The sequence below is a fragment of the Triticum aestivum genome, chromosome 4A, assembly GCF_018294505.1.
Source record: "Triticum aestivum cultivar Chinese Spring chromosome 4A, IWGSC CS RefSeq v2.1, whole genome shotgun sequence".
Classification (NCBI taxonomy): domain Eukaryota; kingdom Viridiplantae; phylum Streptophyta; class Magnoliopsida; order Poales; family Poaceae; genus Triticum; species Triticum aestivum.
The window spans coordinates 10700568-10719768 of NC_057803.1; positions in this window are offsets into that span (position 1 = coordinate 10700568).

Below are 19201 nucleotides of genomic sequence, written 5' to 3' on the forward strand. Positions count from 1 at the left end.
AGACCTTCTCAAGTTTGATTATATCTCTCTTAATCCTTTCTTCGAGAATAAGTTGTATGCCAAATCCGTGACTTTTCATCAATTTAATTGGTGAAGGAGAAGCATAATGTAATTATTATTCTTGTTTCATCGAGGGAACTCAATTCCTTATTCCGGAGCCTCATCAAAATTCTTGGTTTCAATTGTTTCATTATTCTTTTCCCGGAGTTCCAAGTTTTTTTCTCAATTATTTCATCGCGAAGATCCATCTAATCATTACAAGGTTTCACTTTATGTTTTCAACTTCTCTTTCCTTTCGTTTGTTCATTCTTTCGTTTACCGGAGTTCTTCATGGAGGTTTTACATGATGGTTCATAAAGGATTTAATTCTTTTTCGAAGTGTTCATCAAGATTCTTTTCAGAGGAGTTCAAGCTTTATTCATCATTGGAATCCGGTGTGCAATTATTTCTACCGTATCATTGGAAGTGGTATTATGTCATTCTTGATAATTTCTTTCATGTTTCATGATTCGCAAGTTGTTAGGAATGAGATATTTTAAATCCATCAATCTCGTCATTTGAGTTATCTTGGGTTATATTTCACCTAAAGCTTTCCCTAAGGATTGTTGCTATTTATGGTGGTTATAAATGATCCAAGTTCTTCTTTTATCCTCCCGGTGAGATAGTTTCTCGTCTCCTTATAATATCAATCCAATCAAATCTTTCCGTGAGTGGCAAGTTGTCACCTCATAATTTTGAGATGTCTTCTATAAGTACATATCAAGATTATCCTTTTCGTTGTTGGTTTTCCAACAATTCCGTTCGACCCATCTCCTAAAGATGCTTTCAAGCTCATTTGAGGTAGAAGATGTTGTTTTCTTCTCCATTCTTTTGATTCCATTCTTTTATCCCTTACGGAGGCATTGAGGTGTTGCTCTTTTCACTCATCATCTCGGATTGTCAGGACCATGTTCTTTTCATGCTTATCAATTTAACCGGAGTGTTGTGTCCTCTGCTCTAGTTCTTTTCGCCTTATCAAGCCTTGCATCTCTTTTCAACCGGAGTGCTGTCTAAGATCTTTCTTACCCCTTGTTCCATTCATTCAATAGTTCCGGACATAGTATGTTGTGATTTCATCAAGTATCTTATCATCTTACCAAGTTCTTATTCAACTCCTTTTTCTTTTCAATCGGAGTGCTGCCCGAAGTTTTTCTTCCTTGTTCCTCTTTTCTACCGGAGTGTTTTCAACTTCGTTCATCTTCGTTGTATTCTTTTCTCAAAATGGCGTAACCTCTCAAGGTTCTTTGGTTTTGCTCGTTTGTCAAAGAGGCAACTTAGTTTTACCTCTTCTCTTTTCTCTTCTGTTTTCCCTCCGGTGCCATCCTAGATCTCGGGACGAGATCCTCTCGTAGTGGTGGAGTGTTGTAACGCCCCAAGATCGGAGCTTCAGATGCCTTCCATGTTTTCGGGTGTTGTCGGGTGTTTCGTTTTGGTTCGTTGCATCATGTGCATTGCATCATGTCATCATGTCATAAGTCTTTTTGCATCTCAACTAAATAAATGGCATGGATCTTTGATCCATTTAAACCGAGGGAATTCACATGGTGATTCTCTTTACAACATATTCTCTCGATATTTAGAGAGCTATATTAAATATTCCAATAATTTGGATTCACCCATAAACACACTTGCAAAATAATTCCGTGTCTTTTCTGCTTCAAGTTTGGTCTCCAAACTTTGCCCTAAATTCTTTCTTCACTTTCCGAAGCTTTACCAAAAATCTCAACATTTTTGGCACTCCTAAAACCTCGTCCTAGTTCAAAACCCATTTGAATTAAATTCAAATGAGTTTGAATTCTTATCATTCGATCTTGCCACTTCTTATTTTCTCAGACCAAAAATATTGTTGTGAGTCCAAGAAAATTTACCGCTTGTCCAAATTCTTCTTCAACCTTCTCCTCTGTCCTTTTTCCTTTCTTTTAGTTCTCTATTTTTTAAAAAAATCAAAGGAGTGGGGGAGAGAGAGAGTAGCCCAGCTAGCCACTTGGGCCTCAGTCCAGGCCGGCCCGCTTCCCAGTCCCGCTCTCTAACCCTAGTACCGCAGCCCGATCCCCATCTCCCATCTCTCCCTCCTCTCGCTAACCTCGCGCCGCCAGGAGAGGATGCACGTGCCCGATGCCCACATCCCGATCCCCATCTCCCTCTCGATCCCCAGGGCCGCCCCCACTTCCCTCGTTCCTCTCCTCGATCTCCCTCGAACCCCTCCTATGGCGCTGCCCTTGCCCCGAGCTCACCATTGCTGCGCTACTTTGCCATGCTCCAGCGCCGCACCGTTGCATGCTTGCTGCATGCCGCGCCCCTGCCTCCTCGACCTTCTCGGAGCACCAGTTGACACCGGCGCCCGCCTTCCTCCGCCCCGCGGTCCTGTCCTCCAACCGCGCCAAGCCCCGCCACCGTCCTGCTACCTCGCCGGACGGCTGCTTCTCCGCGCGCCTCTGTTCGTCGTCGTAGTCACCGCGAGCCCGCGTTGACTTCCCCTGCTCCACCACCATCAGCGCCCGGCAGCACCTCCTCTGTCTGTGACTCGTGTTGCTGCTGCTCGTCTTGCCGCTGCCATGGCCTCTCACTTGTAGCCCCTCGCCAAGCATGCTACGTGATGCTGCCCCTTTTATCGTTGCCAAGGCCATTGAATCCAGGGACACAAGACCGCCTCGGTGGATTCCTTTCGACAAGTACCACGACGACCGTCGAGACCGCCAAGTTCCACTACCGATGAACGTTTTGGAATCGCCAAGTCAGACTACAACGCGAAGACCATGTACAACTACTGACACCCGTGGATTTCACCAAGTACCTATACCGACGACCGAGACCTTGTTTTCGACAAGTTCGCGAGTACGACCACTTCCCACGATGACCTTGTACTACTACCATTGACGAAGACATGTGCACCGCAAGCATCAAGTTCAACTACCGTCGACCGCGAAGGGTTTGGAGTCATCAAGTACCTCTTCGAAACAAACGTGAATGACTACCGTCGCAAGAACGGGACCGGAAAGTCTGAAGACCCCAAGTACCTCGACACCGATGACATGAACGTCTACGAAAACTCGTGCGACAATAAACATGTACCACTACCGTCACCGAGATCACGAGAACCTCTACCCTCGACCCTAGAGCGTGCGAGAACGACTACTTCGACTACCGTCGCGTGAACCACTACTTCCCTCGACGTCCGAGAACGTCTACTTCCACTACTTCCTCTACGCCGACTCGAACCCCCTCCGATAACACATGCTTCGAAGGTATAACCCTTGAGACACCGCCCGTGAACGAATGCATGTGTGATGTATGAGATGCTCGAGCTTGCGCTGTGCCCGAATTGTCGGTGCACGTTGCCCCTCTTTTTTCTTGTCACCGTCATCGACTCATGGGACACCCGGAATCCGGGAATGCCCCACCATCTGTTGCACGCATCCGCACACTTCTCCTTTGCATCGGTATCTCAATGGAGTTACCGGAACCAGGACGTTGCCATGGCACTGCTTCCGTTATCGTTGCCGTGGCACCGCTTTTGTTATCATTGCCGTGGCACCCCTTCTGTTTCCGCCTCGATGACAAATGCTTCATAATATGCTCTTGATAACCTTGTCATAAAACTTTGCATAAATTTGTTCATGTCATCCGCATCATGATAACAACAATTAAAATGTTTAAAAATTGTTGTTGCACCAAATTGATAAATGCATATGGGGATCGACCGGAATTGTTGTTTGTTGTTCCGGCCTCATTTAAACTTGCCTAATTAGGTAGTTTTATTATGCTTCTCCTCTTGCCATGTTTAACAACATTTAATATTGTTGAGTACCTAAACGAGAGAGAACTAAATAAGTCATGTGGTGTTTTCTTCAATATGCAACTGCGTTGCATATTGAGCTCCATTTAATTTGTAGGATTGCTTGTGCTCTTTGCCATGCCATGCATATTAAACCGGACATGCATCTTACTTGGCTGTGCATCATGTCATGCTTATGTGGTGGTTATTTACTATGTTGTTTGCTTCTTTCCGGTGTTGCTTCTTCGGTTTGGTTCGGGTAACATCGCGGTTGTGAGGACCCGTTCGACTACGTCCGTTTGTCTTCTTCATGGACTCGTTCTTCTTCCTTGCGGGATTTCAGGCAAGATGACCATACCCTCGAAATCACTTCTATCTTTGCTTGCTAGTTGCTCGCTCTTTTGCTATGCCTATGCTGCGATACCTACCACTTGCTTACCATGCCTCCCATATTGTGAAACCAAGCCTCTAACCTACCTTGTCCTAGCAAACCGTTGTTTGGCTATGTTACCGCTTTGCTCAGCCCCTCTTATAGCGTTGTTAGTTGCAAGTGAAGATTGAAGTTTGTTCCTTGTTGGAACATGGAGATGTTGTTCCTTGTTGGAACATGTTTACTTGTTGGGATATCACAATATCTCTTATCTAATTAATGCATCTATATACTTGGTAAAGGGTGGAAGGCTCGGCCTTATGCCTGGTGTTTTGTTCCACTCTTGCTGCCCTAGTTTCCGTCATATCGGTGTTATGTTCCCGGATTTTGCGTTCCTTACGTGGTTGGGTTATAATGGGAACCCCTTGACAGTTTGCCTTGGATAAAACTCCTCCAATAAGGCCCAACATTGGTTTTACCATTTGCCACCTAGCCTTTCCTTTCCCTTGAGTCGGCCGGCTCAAGGGTCATCTTTATTTTAACCCCCCCGGGCCAGTGCTTCTCTAAGTGTTGGTCCAACTGAGCGATGTCCGAGGCTACCAGGGGCAGCCCTGGGCTGGCTTACCCGACGTCTGGCTCATCCGGTGTGCCCTGAGAACGAGATATGTGCAGCTCCTATCGGGATTTGTCGGCACATGTGGGTGGCTTTGCTGGTCTTGTTTTACCATTGTCGAAATGTCTTGTAACCGGGATTCCGAGTCTGATCGGGTCTTCCCGCTAGAAGGAATATCCTTCGTTGACCGTGAGAGCTTGTGATGGGCTAAGTTGGGACACCCCTGCATGGATTTGAACTTTCGAAAGCCGTGCCGCGGTTATGGGCAGATGGGAATTTGTTAATGTTCGGTTGTAGAAAACCTGAAGTTGACCTTAATTAAAATACATCAACCGTGTGTGTAACCGTGATGGTCTCTTCTCGGCGGAGTCCGGGAAGTGAACACGGTGTTGGAGTAATGCTTGACGTAGGTTGTTCTAGGATCACTTCTTGATCATAGTTGTTCGACCGTGCTTTTGCCTTCTCTTCTCGCTCTCTTTTGGAATAGGTAAGCCACCATATATGCTAGTCGCTTGCTGCAGCTCCACCTCATACCTTTACCTTACCCATAAGCTTAAATAGTCTTGATCGCGTGGGTGTGAGATTGCTGAGTCCCCGTGACTCATAGATACTTCCAAAACTAGTTTGCAGGTGCCAATGATACCGTGTAGATGACACAACCAAGCTCAAGGAGGAGCTCGATGAAGATCTTGTCCTTTGTGTTGCTTCATTCTAGTTGATCAGTAGTGGAGCCCAGTTGGGGTCGATCGGGGATCTGTGTCGCTTTTTGGGTAGTCTTCTTTTATTTTGGTTCCGTAGTCGGACCTTGAGTGTATTTGGATGAATGTAATGCTTTATTCATGTATTGTGTGAAGTGGCGATTGTAAGCCAACTATGTATCTCTTTTCCCTTATGTATTACATGGGTTGTGTGAAGATTACCTCACTTGCGACATTGCTTTCAATGAGGTTATGCCTCTAAGTCATGCTTCAACACATGGGAGATATAGCCGCATCGAGGGCATTACAAAGGAAGTGCCTCCTTATTACGCGGAAAATAATGATTCCTCCACCTGACAGCTGGGACCCACCGGACGGGCCACTGTATTTCGCGAGAAACCGTTTCCCCCTGGCTGCTGGGACCCACCAGCTACATCTTCGCACGCAAGGAAGTGCGTCTGGGCAAAAAAAAAACGATTCGCCCGCTGACTGCTGGGACCCACCGGCTACATCTTCGCAGGCAAGGAAGTGCCTGACAGTCGGGACCCACCTGGTCGAAGCGTATGTAGCGTTGTCATTCTGGTCGCGAATGTGTACATACATACTGGTCGATGTAGAGGCGCGCACGTGTCGTAGTAGAGGCGTGCACGTAGCATGTACACGTACGTACAGCGGCCAGGGTGCAAGAAAGAAAATACGGCCACGTATGTGTACATACGGGCGGGGTCTCGAACGCCTACTCACGCATACGTACAGCCAGGGCTCATGTACATGGCTGGGTCGGAACGGAGAAACAACATCGTCATCGTGTTCACGGGGAGGCAATGGAATGCGTCGTGTTCATGGGAGGCAACAGAATGCATCGTGTTCATGGGGAGGCAATGGAACGCGTGGGGGCCAACCGACTGGGTCGGAACGGAATGCGTGGTCATGTTCATCGGGAGGGCTTGGATGGAATAGGTGATGGAAACTAGGCCTGGCGTACCGCAAAACGGTGGAAACGGCCTTGTGTTCGACCGGCCATGTTCGAAACAGGATCCTGTTCATCGGGAGGGGTCTTGTGTACCGCAAAACGGAGGAAACGGACCTCCTACGGTCGAAACGGGGGTCCTGTTGATCGGGAGGGGTGTGGCGTACTGCAAAACGGAGGAAACAGACTTGTGTTGGAGCGCTACGGTCGAAACGGGAGTCCTGTTCATTGGGAGGGGTGTGGCGTAGCACAAAACGGGACTCCACGGGATACTTTTCATCTCCATCGTCGACCTCCTCCAGCCTCCACGGGCTCCTGTTCATCTAGCCTCCACGGGCTCCTGTTCATCCAGCCTCCACCGTGCGCTACTCCACCGGCTACTGTTCAACCACCCCTCCACCGTCTACTGTTCATCCAGCCCTCCACACCACGTGGTCCTGTTCAACCACCCCTCCACGGGCACCCCTCCACCGTCTACTGTTCATCCAGCCCTCCACACCACGGGGTCCTGTTCAACCACCCCTCCACCATCTACTGTTCATCCAGCCCTCCACACCACGGGGTCCTGTTCATCCACCCCTCCACGGGCACCCTCCACCGTCTACTGTTTATCCAGCCCTCCACCACACTACGGGGTCCTGTTCATCCACCCCTCCACAGGCACCCCTCCACCGTCTACTGTTTATCCAGCCCTCCACCACACCATGGGGTCCTGTTCATCCTGAGGCAACGCCACCGCTCACTGTTCATCCAAACCCCCCGCAATGCTCACTGTTCATCCCATCGATCGGCTTCAGTTAGCAGCAGTAGTGAAGGAATCGCTCGATCGGGTTCAGTTAACAGCCATCGATCGATCGCTCGGTTTCAGTAACGCGTAGCCTGCAGTGCAATCGCTCGGGTTCAGTTAGAGCCCAACGCCTCACTTGGGTTCAGTTAGAGCCAACGCCTCACACACACGCGCGTACGTGTACGAGAGAAACGCGCATCTCTCGGCCCCCGACCTCCCACCGTAACCGGGAACTCCCCGGAATTTTCCTCGCCCTCGCTTCTACCACGGTTTTTTTCGTCATGGACGGCCCAAAGAATGTCATGCAGCGGCGTCTCCGGCTCTCCCAGGACGAAAAGCCCATTTTATGTCATGATTTTTTGTCATAGAAGTAGGAGCCCACCACATCTATGATGATACTGGGTTTTGTCACAATTATCGTCATGGAAGTGTCATATGTATGACAAAAAAATGTTGTTCGGCCCAAAATGTCACGGATGTGTCTTTTTTTTGTAGTGTGCCCATTGATAGATATCAATGTGAGTGAGTAGGGATTGCCATGCAACGGATGCACTAGAGCTATAAGTGTATGAAAGCTCAACAAAAGGAACTAAGTGGGTGTGCATCCAACTCGCTTGCTCACAAAGACCTAGGGCATTTTGAGGAAGCCCATCATTGGAATATAGAAGCCAAGTTCTATAATCAAAAATTCCCACTAGTTTATGAAAGTGATATCATAGGAGACTCTCTATCATGAAGATCATGGTGCTACTTTGAAGCACAAGTGTGATAAAAGGATAGTAGCATTGCCCCTTCTCTCTTTTTCTCTCATCTTTTTATTTTATTTTATTATTATTATTTTTGGGCCTTCTCTTTTTTATGGCCTCTTTTTTATTTGGGCTTCTTTGGCCTCTTTTTTTCGTCCGGAGTCTCATCCCGACTTGTGGGGGAATCATAGTCTCCATCACCATTTCCTCACTGGGACAATGATCGAATAATGATGATCATCACACTTTTATTTTCTTACAACTCAAGAATTACAACTCGATACTTAGGACAAGATATGACTCTATATGAATGCCTCTGGTGGTGTACCAGGATGTGCAATGACTCAAGAGTGACATGTATGGAAGAATTATGAACGGTGGCTTTGCCACAAATACGATGTCAACTACATGATCATGCAAAGCAATATGACAATGACGGAGCGTGTCATAGTAAGCGGAATGGTGGAAAGTTGCATGGCAATATATCTCAGAATGGCTATGGAAATGCCATGATAGGTAGGTATGGTGGCTGTTATGAGGAAGGTATATGGTGGGTTTATGGTATCGGCGAAAGTTGCGCGATACTAGAGTGCAATGGTGGAAGGGTGAGAGTGCGTATAATCCATGGACTCAACATTAGTCATAAAGAACTCACATACTTATTGCAAAAATCTATTAGTTATCGAAATAAAGTACTACGCGCATGATCATAGGGGGATAGATTGGTAGGAAAAGACCATCGCTCGTCCCCGACCGCCACTCATAAGGAAGACAATCAATAAATAAATCATGCTCCGACTTCATCACATAACGGTTCACCATACGTGCATGCTACGAGAATCACAAACTTCAACACAAGTATTTCTCAAATTCACAACTACTTAACTAGCACAACTTTAATATCACTATCTCCATATCTCAAAACAATTATCAAGTATCAAACTTCTCTTAGTATTCAATGCACTTATATGAAAGTTTTTATTATATCCCTCTTGGATACCCATCATATTAGGACTAAATTCATAACCAAAGAAAATTACAATGATGTTCTAAAGACTCTAAAAATAATATAAGTGAATCATGAGAGCTCATCTATTTCTTTAAAACAAAACCACCGCCGTGCTCTAAAAAGATATAAGTGAAGCACTAGAGCGAATGACAAACTACTCTGAAAGATATAAGTGAAGATCAATGAGTAGTTGAATAATCATGCAACTATATGAAGACTCTCTAACATTTAAGAATTTCAGATCTTGGTATTTTATTCAAACAGCAAGCAAAACTAAATAAAATAAAATGATGCTCCAAGCAAAACACATATCGTGTGGCGAACAAAAATATAGCTCCACGTAAAGTTTCCGATGAACGGAGACGAAAGAGGGGATGCCATCCGGGGCATCCCCAAGCTTAGGCTCTTGGTTGTCCTTGAATATTACCTTGGGGTGCCTTGGGCATCCCCAAGCTTAGGCTCTTGCCACTCCTTATTCCATAGTCCATCAAATCTTTACTCAAAACTTGAAAACTTCACAACACAAAACTTAACAGAAAACTCGTAAGCTCCGTTAGCGAAAGAAAACAAAACACCACTTCAAGGTACTGTAATTAACTCATTATTTATTTATATTGGTCTTAAACCTACTGTATTCCAACTTCTCTATGGTTTATAAACTCTTTTACTAGCCATAGATTCATCAAAATAAGCAAACAACACATGAAAAACAGAATCTGTCAAAAACAGAACAATCTGTAGTAATCTGTAACTAACGCAAACTTATGGAACTCATAAAATTCTCAAATAAATTTCTGTACGTGAGTAATTTATATATTAATCATATACAAAAATAATTAACTAAATATCACTCTCTAATAAAAAATGGCAGCATTTCTGGTGAGCACTAAAGTTTCTATTTTTTACAGCAAGATCAACAAGACTTTCCCCAAGTCTTCCCAATGGTTCTACTTGGCACAAACACCAATTAATACATAAAAACTCAATCATAACAGAGGCTAGATGAATTATTTATTACTAAACTGGAACAAAAAGCAAGGAACGAAAATAAAATTGGGTTGCCTCCCAACAAGCGCTATCATTTAACACCCCTAGCTAGGCATGATGGTTTCAACGATGCTCACATAAAACATAAGAATTGAAACATAAAGAGAGCATCATAAATAATATGACTAACACATTTAAGTCTAACCCAATTCCTATGCATAGGGATTTTGTGAGCAAAAAACTTATGGTAACAAGAATCAACTTGCATAGGAAGGTAAAACAAGCATAACTTCATAACTTTAAGCACATAGAGAGGAAACTTGATATTATTGCAACTCCTACAAGCATATATTCCTAACTCATAATAATTTTCAGTAGCATAATGAATGAATTCAACAATATAACCATCACATAAAGCATTCTTTTCATGATCTACAAGCATATAAAACTTACTACTCTCCACATAAGCAAAATTCTTCTCAATCGGATTAGTGGGAGTATCATAAGAGACTCGAATACTATAAATTGTTTCCACATTAAAAGAGTAATGTTCAGAAAAAGGGTAATCATAATCATGACAATTTTTATAAATATAATCATCACTAATTTTTATAGCATACGTATCATCACAATAATTATCATAAGTAGCAACTTTGTTCTCATTATAATCGATTGAAACCTATTCCAAGATAGTGGAATCATCACTAAATAAAGTCATGACCTCTCCAAATCCACTTTTATAATTATCATAATAAGATTCAACATCCTCCAAAATAGTGGGATCATTACTTCGTAAAGTTGACACTCTTCCAAACCCACTTTCATCAATATAGTCATCATAAGTAGGAGGCATGCTATCATCATTATAAATTTGCATATCAAAACTTGGGAGACTAAAAATATCATCTTCATTAAATGTAGCATCCCCAAGCTTGGGACAAACGTTAATTGTAGAAAATATATTCTCTAAAACATCATCTTCATCAAACATAGCATCCCCAAGCTTGGGCCTTTTCATATCATAAGCATGATCACTCTCATCATTAATAGTATGGATAGCACCAATAGTATAGCAATTATCATCATCACAATGAGTAGTAGGAGTAACATCATTTGGGAGAGATACCTTTCAACCTTTGCTTCTCCATCTTTTCTTTTTCTTCTTCACATCATGTGTGGGTTTAATATTCTTTTTGGAGCTCCTTATTAATGAGATTGGTAGAATAGAAGGCTCCTCCTCGTTACCTGATTCATCATAAGAAATAATAGGAGGATATTGGGAAGTCTCTTCCCTTTCATTAGTATTCTCTTCATCTTCTATTTGTTTTATTTTCTTTATATAATTGGCAATATAAGGATTTTCAATACAATTCACCGCACAATAAATATAAATTTCCTCTAGATCAAAATCAAGAAATTTATTGAGATTAAATTTTGGAATACCCTCAGTTATATGTCTCATTTCTTCATAACCCAAAAGAAGACTAAGCTCTTTATGATGCTCAAGGGTAATCAAGTTATCACAATTTTTTGTCACGACTTGATCATGAAACAAATAGCATCGGAGCTTTAAATGACCATGTTCATTGCAAAGTTCACTAGGATGGCGATAAATATTGAATCTTCCAGCACAAACATCTAGCCTTTCTTGCAACAATTTAGTTCCAAAATGCTTATGCCTCCTGCAATATCTATCTTCCCTATTTGGTGGGTACTTGCAAACCCAATGCACTCCACAAAAATTGACATGTTTATAGGAGACATTTTCATCATAACTAGTGCAATCATCATTAGTACTATGGATATTCAAGGAGTTCATACTAACAACATTAACATCATGCTCATCATTCAAAGATTTAGTGCCAAACATTTTAATGCATTCCTCTTCTAACACTTTGGCATAATTTTCCTTTCCATCATACTCACGAAAGATATTAAAAAGATGAAGCGTATGAGGCAAACTTAATTCCATTTTTTGTAATTATCTTTTATAAACTAAACTAGTGATAAAACAAGAAACTAAAAGACTCAATTGCAAGATCTAAAGATATACCTTCAAGCGATAACCTCCCCAGCAACGGCGCCAGAAAAGAGCTTGATGTCTACTACACAACCTTCTTCTTGTAGACGTCGTAGGGCCTCCAAGTGCAGAGGTTTGTAGGACAGTAGAAAATTTCCCTCAAGTGGATGACCTAAGGTTTATCAATCCGTAGGAGGCGTAGGATGAAGATGGTCTCTCTCAAGCAACCCTGCAACCAAATAACAAGGAGTCTCTTGTGTCCCCAACACACCCAATACAATGGTAAATTGTATAGGTGCACTAGTTCGGCGAAGAGATGGTGATACAAGTGGTATATGGATAGTATATAAAGGTTTTTGTAATTTGAAAAATTTAAAAACAGCAAGGTAACTAATGATAAAAGTGTGCACGAACAGTATTGCAACACGTTGAAACAAGGCCTAGGGTTCATACTTCCACTAGTGCAAGTCCTCTCAACAATAATAACATAATTGGGTCACATAACTATCCCTCAACATGCAACAAAGAGTCACTCCAAAGTCACTAATAGCGGAGAACGAACGAAGAGATTATGGTAGGGTACAAAACCACTTCAAAGTTATTCTTTCCAATCAATCCATTGGGCTATTCCTATAAGTGTCACAAACAGCCCTAGAGTTCGTACTAGAATAACACCTTAAGACACAAATCAACCAAAACCCTAATGTCACCTAGATACTCCAATGTCACCTCAAGTATCCGTGGGTATTATTATACGATATGCATCACACAATCTCACATTCATCTATTCAACCAACACATAGAACCTCAAAGAGTGCCCCAAAGTTTCTACCGGAGAGTCAAGACGAAAACGTGTGTCAACCCCTATGCATAGATTCCCAAGGTCACAGAACCCGCATGTTTATCACCAAAACATACATCAAGTGGATCATAGAATACCCCCTTGTCACCACGGGTATCCCACACAAGGCATACATCAAGTGTTCTCAAGTCCTTAAAGACTCAATCCAATAAGATAACTTCAAAGGGAAAACTCAATCCATTACAAGAGAGTAGAGGGGGAGAAACATCATAAGATCCAACCATAATAGCAAAGCTCGCGATACATCAAGATCGTACCACCTTAAGAACATGAGAGAGAGAGAGAGAGATCAAACACATAGCTATTGGTACATACCCTCAGCCCCAAGGGAGAACTACTCCCTCCTCGTCATGGAGAGCACCGGGATGATGAAGATGGCCACCGGAGAGGGATTCCCCCTCCGGCAGGGTGCCGGAACGGGTCTAGATTGGTTTTCGGTGGCTACGGAGGCTTCTAGTGGCGGAACTCCCGATCTATTGTGCTCCCCGAAGTTTTTAGGGTATATGGGTATATATGGGAGGAAGAAGTACGTCGGTGGACCTCCGGGCTGTCCACGAGGCAGGGGGCACGCCCAGGGGGGTGGGCACGCCCCCACCCTCATGGGCAGCCTGGGACTCTCCTAGTCCAACTCTGATACTCCGTGGGCTTCTTCTGGTCCAAAAATAAGTTCCGTGAAGTTTCAGGTCAATTGGACTCCGTTTGATTTTCCTTTTCTGCGATACTCTAAAACAAGGAAAAAACAAAAAGTGACACTGGGCTCTAGGTTAATAGGTTAGTCCCAAAAATCATATAAAACATCATAGAAATGCATAAAAAACATCCAAGGTTGATAATATAATAGCATGGAACAATCAAAAATTATAGATACGTTGGAGACGTATCACATATCATGAGATTTTCTTGGAGCGTCTTGTATTATATGAGTATTTATTTGTTTTTCTTTTTAGTTTGTGACATCTATCCTTGCTGGACACACCTATTTGAGAGAGCCAAAATTATGCTATGATTTGATAGAATTGCTCTATGTGCTTCACTTAAAAATTTTGAGCTATGGAATTGCTCTAGTGCTTCACTTATATCTTTTTGAGCATGGTGTGCTTTAATATTTTTGAAGAAATGCTCTCATGCTTCACTTATATTTATTTGAGCATTCGTAAATTTTTGAAGAAATTAACTCATCCTTCACTTAGATTATTTAGAGAGACGAAAAATTTTTATGGTCACGTTCTTCACTTAAATTTATTTGAGCTATTCAAAAGCAATTGCAATATATGAAACTAGTCCCAAAGTGATAGATATTCAAGAGGGATATAATAAAAACTTTCATGAAGATCATTGGACAAAATAAACTTGATTCTTTGCAATAGTTTTGAGATATGATAATAGTGATATGTGAGTCATATTGGCGAGTAATTATGCTTTAGTAAGAATATTGGTGTTAAGGTTTGTGATTCCCTATGCAAGCACGAAAGTCAATAGTTATGCAATGAAATTATATCCTACTTATGGTGCACTATCCGGTGTTAGTTATGCTTAATGCTCGCTTATGTGATTTTTTGTTTCTTGGTTGGTTACTTCTCAATCTATTTGCTAGCATCCACTTGTACAAAGTAGAAATACTACTCGTGCATCCAAAATCTTTAAACCAGTTTTGCCATATGAGTCAACCATACCTACCTATATGTGGTATTTCTGTGTCGTTTTAAGTAAATTTGTATGCGCCATCTCTAATTTTTAAAATGAATTTCCTTTTTGTGTGCTCGTATCGCTCATGAAGTAGCAGGGTGTGGCCAATATTTTCCATGCTAGATGTGTTATTCTCAAGATGAGTGTTTATTCACTTCTCATTGCATGAGAGTGCGGTGGTAATACGGATGCCCAGTCCCGAAATGAAAAAGAAATTTACTTTGTGTTGAAAAATAATAAATTCCTTGGGAAGTGTTGGTATGGAACGCACCCGTGGATGCAACTAGCCATGGATTGTGAAAGAATGGTGGAGAAAAGAATAAGCTTTATTTTCTGTTTGGGAACCGCCTGTGATATATCTAGCATGGAAAGTGTTGGGAATTACTCGGTCGTTTTTGTTGACAGGAAAAGTATGCCTCCCAAAATCCCTACTTAAGCTTTGAGCTCTGGCAGCTCTACAAATCCCTACTCCCCCCTCCGAATGGCCTTTCTACTTACTTTATGCAATTTTTTATTTTTATTTGAGTCTCCATCTTCTCTTATAAAGCACCAACTAGGGAGCACTATATGATAATACTTGAGCATTGGATGTAGCTAATATGCGAGTGTGTTTCATGAATGGATCAACGATTGAGCATGATGGGCTAGGAACTTTCTTTAGTGTTGATATTTTGAAAGACATGGTTGCTTGTTGATATGCTTGAGTATTGAAATCTTCATGTAAAAACTAGACTATTGCTTTGAACCATATAAAAGTACAAATGTCCATGCTACAAAAGAAAAGAATATGTGATGAACATGTTAGGCAACATTCCACATAAAAAATTCTGTTTTTATCATTTACCTACTCGAGGACGAGTAGGAATTAAGCTTGGGGATGCTGATACATCTCCAACATATCTTTAATTTTTGTTTGTTACATGTTGTTATATTATCATTGTTGGATGTTTTATATTCATCTTATAGCAACTTTATATCATTTCTTGGGACTAACCTATTGACATAGTGCCTAGTACCAGTTGCTGTTTTTGCTTGTTTCTTTACTTCACAGAATATCAGTACCAAACGGAGTCTAAACGCTGCAAAACTTTGGAGATTTTTTCTGGACCAGAAGACACCCAATGGGCCAAGAAAGTACCAGAGGGGAGGCCCATGGGGAGCACAACCCACCAGGGCACGCCTAGGGGGGTTGTGCCCCCCATGGAGCCCCCTGCACTGCCTCTTCGCCCTATAAATTCTCAAATATTCCAGAAACCCTAGGGGAGTCGACGAAACACAATTCCAGCCGCCGCAAGTTCCAGAACCACGAGATCCAATCTAACACCATCATGGAGGGGTTCATCATCCTCATTGGTGCCTCTCCGATGATTCGTGAGTAGTCCACCATAGACCTACGGGTCCGTAGGCAGTAGCTAGATGGCTTCTTCTCTCTTTTTGATTCTCAATACAATGGTCTATAGGAGACCTATATGATGTAACTCTTTTTGCAGCGTGTTTGTTGGGATCCGATGAACTTTGAGTTTATGATCAGATCTATATCCATGAATATTATTTGAGTCTTCTTTGATCTTCGATATGCATGATTATTTATAGCCTCGTATTTCTTCTTCGAATCTTCGGTTTAGTTAGGCCAACTAGATAAATTTTTCTTGCCATGGGAAGAGGTGCTTTGTGATGGGTTCGATCTTGTGGTGTTCTTTCCCAGTGACAGAAGGGGCAGCAAGACACACCTATATCGTCTCTATTAATGATGCCAAGATGGGGGTTATTCCTACATGAATAGATCTCGTCTACATCATGTCATCATTCTTATTGCATTACTCCGTTTCTCCATGAACTTAATACACTAGATGCATGCTAGATATCAGTCAATGTGTGGAGTAATAGTAGTAGATGCAGGCAGGAGTCGGTCTACTAATCTTGGACCTGATGCCTATATATTGATCATTGCCTTGGATATTGTCATAATTATTCGATCTTCTATCAATTTCCCAATAGTAATTTGTTTACCCACAGTGTGCTATTTCTCGAGAGAAGCCACTAGTGAAATATATGCCCCCAAGTCTATTCTTTATCATATTTGCCTTGAGATATATTTTTGCTTTTATTTTCAGATCTGTATTTCCAAAAACCCAAAAATACCTTGTTTCACTTTTTTGTTATTTATTTTATATTGAATTTTATCGAGATCTATTTGTCCAATCTACCACAAAGCAATTTATCTTTTTATCGGGGAGGGATTGACAACCCCTCTTACGCGTCAGGTTGCAAGTATTTGTTCTTTGTGTGTAGGTACCGTTTACATAATGTTGCTTGTTTCTCCTACTAGATTCATACCTTGGTTTCACAACTGAGGGAAATACCTACCGTAGCTGTACCGCATCATCCCTTCCTCTTTGGGGGGAATACCGACTCAGTTTCAAGCGACATCAATATCACACACATCTTGTTAAGTTGAACCATTTCTGTTATGTTGCCTAATCGAAAATAGTTCATCCGAGCGAATTGTATGTCGTATTGTCATATATCACACACACCTTGATCTCGCCGTCCATTTCTGTTGTGTTCCATAATCACATACAGTTCATCCTAGTGAACTGTATGCCGTATATTGCACACACCTTGATATGGCTGTCTGTTTCTGTTGTTCTGGCTCATCGCAAATAGTTCTTCTAGATTAACCATATGCCACACATCTGTAGGACCGAAAGTAGGTCTAGAGGGGGGTGATTGGACTACTTGACCAAATAAATATCTAGCCTTTTCCCAATTTTAAGTCTTGGCAGATTTTAGCAAGTTGGCACAAGTCAAACAATCAACCTACACATGCAATTCTAAGAGTATAGCAGTGGAGTGTAAAACATTGCATATGAAGGTAAAGGGAGGGGTTTGGAAAGGCAAACACAATGTAGACACGGAGATTTTTGGCGTGGTTCCGATAGGTGGTGCTATCATACATCTACGTTGATGGATACTTCAACCCACGAAGGTAGTGGTTGCACGAGTCCACGGAGGGCTCCACCCACGAAGGGTCCACGAAGAAGCAACCTTGTCTATCCCACCATGGCCATTGCCCATGAAGGACTTGCCTCACTTGGGTAGATCTTCACGAAGTATGCGATCTCCTTGCCCTTACAAACTCCTTGGTTTAACTCCACTATCTTGATGGAGGCTCCCAAGTGACACCTAACCAATCTAGGAGACACCACTCTCCAAAAGGTAATAGGTGGTGTGTTGATGGTGAACTCCTTGCTCTTGTGCTACAAATGATAGTCTCCCCAACACTTAACAATCCCTCACAGGTTTGGCTATGGTGGATAGATGATTTGAGTGGAAAGCAACTTGGGGAAGGCTAGAGATCAAGATTCTTGTGGTTGGATTGGAATGTCTTGGTCTCAACGCATGCGTAGGTGGTTCTCTCTCAGAAAATGAGTAGTGGGAGTGTAGCCACATTCTGATGGCTCTCTCAAAAATGGATAGGATGGTGGTGGGGTATATATAGTCTCCACATAAAATCTAACCATCACACACATTTGAGCCAACTCGGTCAGACCGAATAGATGAACTCGGTGAGACCGATTCAGTTCAAAATGTGAATGTTAGGCTTTTCGGTGGGACCGATATGATCAGCTCGGTGGGACCGATAAGCTAGGGTTAGGGAAAACCACAACTCGGTTTGACCGATTATGTGAACTCGGTGAGACCGATTTCAGTAATAGGCTAACAGAGAGTTGGTTAGGCAAACTCGGTGGGACCGATCGCTCCTTTTGATGATACCAAAACGTTATGAAAGGGAAACAGAGAGTTTGCACTACAAACACAAGTGGGCCGATTGCTCATTTCGGTGAGACCGAAACTTTAGGAAGGGAAATAGAGAGTTTGCAATCCCATCTCGGTGAGACCGAAATCCCTATCGGTGAGACCAAACTGATTAGGGTTTCTGGCTATGGCTATGTCAAGTGAACTCAGTGGCGCCGGATGGATCAGATCGGTGGGGCCGAGTTTGACTTTAGGTTTAGGACATATTTGGATTTGAGAAAGTGGTTGAGGGATTTGGAGCATATCACTAAGCATTTTGAGCAAGTAGACCATTAAGCAACACCTCATCCCCTTTTAATAGTATTGGCTTTTCCTATGGACTCAATGTGATCTTGGATCACAAAAATAGAAATGAAGAGTCTTGAGCTTTTGCCAATATTTGTCCTTAGCATTTTGAGGGGTCCACATCTCTAGTCCATACCATGCCAATCATTGAACTTTCTGAAATAATCAACTTGAGTGGGTATTAGTTCAATGAGCTATATGTTGTTATGAATTACCAAAACCACCCAGGGAATAGTTGCACTTTCAATCTCCCTCTTTTGGTAATTGATGAAAACATATAGATCGAAGCTTGGACAAATGATAATAAGAATGAAATGTATCGTCGCTTTGAGAAGTATGTGATAAGCAAGAGCTCCCCCTAAATTTGTGAATTATTTAAAATTTGCTTTTGAATGCAAATGTAGAATCGATTATGATCATGGGTTACTCTTCCATGTCACGTACATCTTGGTGGAGTCCTCAAAATGAGAGAATATAAATAGCATGCACTCATCACCAAGACAAATATGATAGATCATACACAAGTAATAGGATA